The 4,752-nt window shown below is 45.3% G+C and overlaps 1 pseudogene; it reads right to left on the minus strand.

Annotated features, from left to right (window-relative positions):
- Positions 1-2,384: 2,384 nt before the first annotated feature.
- LOC125319332 lies at positions 2,385-4,532 on the minus strand (annotated as a pseudogene).
- Between the last annotated feature and the right edge of the window lie 220 nt (positions 4,533-4,752).

A 4,752-nucleotide genomic window follows, 5' to 3' on the forward strand; every position in this document is an offset into this window, starting at 1 on the left:
TAGCCCAGTCTAATAATTCCCGAACTGAGTTTTCAGGAATGGAGGTGTGCAATATGCTAAACACACCTTTCCAGGCCAGTATGACAGCATCGTTCTATGAGCCGCTGTTCCCCATTTCTCAGTTCTGTCGGACCTCCAGGTCCCGGGGGGGGGGGGGGGAGGGGAACAGCATACCTCTAGAGAAATTTGGCTTGGCTCGCAGCAGCAGGACACGTCAGAGAGTGCAGATCATGTCGGGCAGCACCAAATATTACCGCAGGCCTGGTTCCTACGGTATATCACCGTGTCCCGCAGCCATAGGGAGGAGGAAAAGGAGAAGATCCAGCAGGCAGGAATTGTGCAGCAAGATTGATTTCTTTAATTATTTTACAAACTCTTTTATAGACTTTTTTCTTCATAGTCTAATTGGACAAAGGACCAGCCACCCCTTGGGGGTGATTGGCTAAAATCCTAAAACATCCATTATCAAAATATTTTCTACTATACCATAAACAAGACTTTTCAAGGTTGCAGGTGGCTTGGTTGTTTACATTCCCTGCTACCTCTTCTGTGAGAGAGAAAAATCTCTCACGGACTTAGAAACTAACAAGAAAATCCTCACTAACAGCATTTTTGTACCTACAGGTCACCATCCTGGAGACTAGAAATTTTGCTGAGATTTCTGTGGGTAAAACAAACAGAAAGGGTATATGGCTTGAAACTTCTAAAGAAACATTGGCCTCTTGTTAGCTCCCTGTTTCTCAAATTAAAAGGTGGGTGTGGGAAGTTAGGGAGTAGGGGAAAAGGGAAAACATTCAGGGAAAGGGAACAGCAGGAAGAAGGCAGCAAGTTCTTCTTCAGATGCTGTCCGGTGTCGGTGCCTCTTCCAAGCTGTTGCTTTGGGGTCGTCACTGCCTGGCGAGGTTAGGTGTGGCTTGATGAACTTTGCTGGCACCCACTTTGGTCCAGCTGGGGTCGACACAGTGGCATATCCCCTTCCCCAAGCAACTAAATTGAACAGGCCATCAACTTTGTGAGTCTCAGGGTCTTTGACCAACACTGGTGGGTTTTCTTTCAATTTAGTTCTGGTTGAATTTCTAACATGCTGGTATACGGGGGGATCGGGCTCCTTGAAGGAACAATTTAAAAAGTTAATAGTAAAGAGGGCCCTGCATAGTCTCTCAATGGGCAAATTAGTCTCTGCTCCTCCCCGCTGTTGGGCAAGGACTCTTTTTAGCATTTGATGGGTACGCTCAACTATAGATTGGCCCGTGGGGGTGATGCCTTTTCCTGGTCTTAAAATCAAGAGTCATACACGGTTAGAAGGGGAAAAGGGATTTTACCTTGGTATTTATTTTAAGGATCCTTAGGTGCACACGTCCAGGTCATATGCATCGAGATGCACCCCGCCGAGTCTATCTCTGTCTCCCTCCCCCCAACATTGGGTATAACATTATAGGTTTTACTAATTAGCATATCTATCAAAGATTCCCCAATGAGAGGCTCAAGTGAGCCCCCCTCCCCAAGGAACCTTCCCCTGGATGGTTCTATCTTGGTTTACAGAACATGTTCTGGAGAGTACTTTGGGGTCTGGGGCACACTGATCCCTAGCTACGAAGCTTCTAAAATGTTTAGTCTCTTAGCTTGACAAACAAGTCCAAGAATGTAGGCAAAAAGCACTAGGAATACAGAAGTTGTAAAAAGGTATAACAGGGGTATAAAAGAAAAGGCAAAAATCTTCATGGCATCAGGGCAATGAGGGATACCTGTAGTGTGGTGAATCCCCCATGTGTTGAAGAACCGGTGGACGTCCTTTGAGATGTATGCGGGACCGTTGTCTGTCTTAACTTCTGCTGGCACTCCCAGAGTGATGAATGCTAGCAGAAAGTGTTTAATGATATCTTTTGCCTTCTCCCCGCAATGAGAAGAGGCAAAAACTGCTCCTGAGAAGGTATCAACAGAGACGTGGACATACTTAGACCTTCCAAATTCAGGGATGCGAGTCACATCAGTCTGCCACAGCTGGCAGCTATTGAGACCATGCAGACACACACCGGAGCCTAGCGATGTGATCTGATGTTTCTGACAGTCCGGGCATGTTGTCACAACGGCCTTAGCTTGGCTGCACGTGAGATGGAACATGCAGACCAAAGCTGGGACATTTTGGTGGTAGAATCGATGGCTCACCTTTGCTTGTTGGAACATTCCCAGTAGTGATGGTAATTGCCCCGGGGCAGCCAAGGCGTCGGCATTCCGGTTCCCTTCTACAATAGGATCTGGGAGGTTGGTGTGCAACCTCACGTGCATAACATAATAGGGTTGCTCTCGGTGGGACAGCAAAAAGATGCCCTGGGAGATGATGCCAAATCCTGGTAGAATTAAGATGTAAACTTCTGGATGTCCGAAGAATCAGAATAGATGTTGATATAGTACTGGGTCTCCTCCCCCTGCTGGGTCAAAGAATGTGGTATTGAGATTGCGATCTGTTAGAAGCATGGTAATTCCGGCAGCAAGAGTGGGGAGGGAGAGGAGGAGTAGTACTGCAGTGATTAGTACGGATCATACGAATAGGGGAGTTTGATACTGTGATAGGGCTGGCGGTTTTATATTAATCGCTGTTGTGATGAAGTTGATTGCCCCTAGAATAGAGGAGATACCTGCCAGATGCAGTGAGAAAATAGCTAGGTCAACTGAGGCTCCAGCATGGGCTAGGTTGCCAGCTAGTGGGGGGCATACAGTTCATCCTGTTCCTACTCCTGCCTCTACTGTTGAAGAAGCTAGAAGGAGTAGGAATGAAGGAGGAAGAAGTCAGAAGCTTATATTGTTTATTCGTGGGAATGCTATATCTGGGGCACCAATTATTAGAGGGACTAGTCAGTTTCCGAATCCTCCAATTATGATTGGTATTACTATGAAGAAGATTATAACGAAGGCATGGGCTGTAACAATTGCATTATAAATTTGGTCGTCTCCTAATAGAGCACCAGGTTGACCTAGTTCTGCTCGGATAAGGAGACTTAGAGCGGTACCTACTATCCTGGCTCATGCCCCGAAGATTAGGTACAGAGTGCCAATGTCTTTGTGGTTGGTTGAGAATAGTCATCGGTTAATGAAAGTCACAGGTAAGATGGCTGAGTGTGTAAGCGTTAGGCTGTAGTCCTTTTCACAGAGGTTTGATTCCTCTTCTTATCGGCTCTGTAGTGAAGTTCATGGTGAGTTGCAAGCTCATTGATGTGTACTAGCTGTACACCAGGGTCCATTAGGCAGAGGCCTGTTGGTTTGGGCATATAGCTGTTAACTATAGTATGGGATCGAAGCCCATCTGTCTAGGGGTGTAAAATCCTAGCTTAATTAAAGCACCTGAGTTGCATTTAGGGGATGCAGGGTAATGTCCTGCGGATTTTAACAGAAACTAAGAGGGTTTAACTCTTGTTTAAGGCTTTGAAGGCCTTCGGTTTAAGTAATCCTAAATTTCTTTTTAGATGATGGTGATGAGTATAGGGGAAATGGGGAGGAGCATGATGGAAAAGCGTGGTTAGAACAGCAATTGAGGCATTAATCGGTTTGTTGACATGTCATTGTTTTATGTGGTTTGTAGTGTGTGGTGGAAGTGTAATTGTTGTGCAATATGCGAGGCGAAGGTAGAAGAAGAGCCCTAGTAGGGATAGAAGTGAGATAATCATTGCTGCTGGGGCTATATCTTGTTTGGTTAGCTCTTGAATAATGAGTCATTTTGGGAGGAAGCCAGTCAGAGGGGGGAGGCCGGCTAAAGATAGGAGTGTTAGTAGGAGGATTGTGCTAAGTGAAGGTGCTTTTGTTCATGCAGTTATTAATGTTGATAGTTTTAGGATTTTTCTTGAATTTAGGGTTAGGAACACAGCAGCAGTTATCATGGTGTATAGGTAGAAGTTGAGTAGGGTGAGTTTGGGGTAGTAGATGAGAATAATGGCTATTCAGCCTAAGTGGGAGATGGAGGAGAAGGCTATGATTTTCCAGGTTTGTGTCTGATTTAATCCTATTCATCCCCCCAGAGCTGCGGAGAGAATAGCCATAGTGGTTAGTAGCGTAGGGTTAAGTGATTGAGAGGTTATAAAGAGTAGGGTAATTGGTGGGAATTTTATGACTGTGGATAGAAGAAGACCGGTAGTCAGGGGGGAACCTTGTAGTACTTCTGGGAATCAAAAGTGGAATGGTACTAGTCCTAACTTCATTGAAATAGCTGCAGTTAAGATTAGGGAGGATGTTGGGTGGGTTAACTGGGTAATGTCTCATTGTCCAGTGTATCATGCATTAGTTATGCTGGAAAATAGTACTAGAGTTGAAGCAGCTGCTTGCACTAGGAATTTAGGATTTGATACTTTTTTGAGCATTGAGTGCTCTGCTCTCTCTACCACTCCAGCTACATAGGCCGAATCGGTGACAATGTTTATTGGTTCTTTTTGGAATCGCTCAGAGGTCCTGACTATGGTGGCTAACTCTGCAATTTGAGGAGATCCTTCAACTACTTCAACATCTTTTACCCACTCAGATGTTTGGGGGTTCTTCCAAGTCATAACCGACTTATGAGAAGCCCCTGAGCCGTCAGTGAAGACTGTCAGGGCTCGGAGCAGTTTGTTACTCTGAAACAATTTAGGGACTAATTTGAAATTTAGATTAAACAATTTGTGTGGCGGGCAGTGGCTAGAGAGTTGCCCTGAGTAACTATCTAGGGCAAACTGGAGGCACTCGCTGCTCTGTAGGGCAAATTCAACATCGTCTAATTTAAATGGCATG

The sequence above is a fragment of the Corvus hawaiiensis genome, chromosome W (genome assembly GCF_020740725.1).
Source record: "Corvus hawaiiensis isolate bCorHaw1 chromosome W, bCorHaw1.pri.cur, whole genome shotgun sequence".
Classification (NCBI taxonomy): domain Eukaryota; kingdom Metazoa; phylum Chordata; class Aves; order Passeriformes; family Corvidae; genus Corvus; species Corvus hawaiiensis.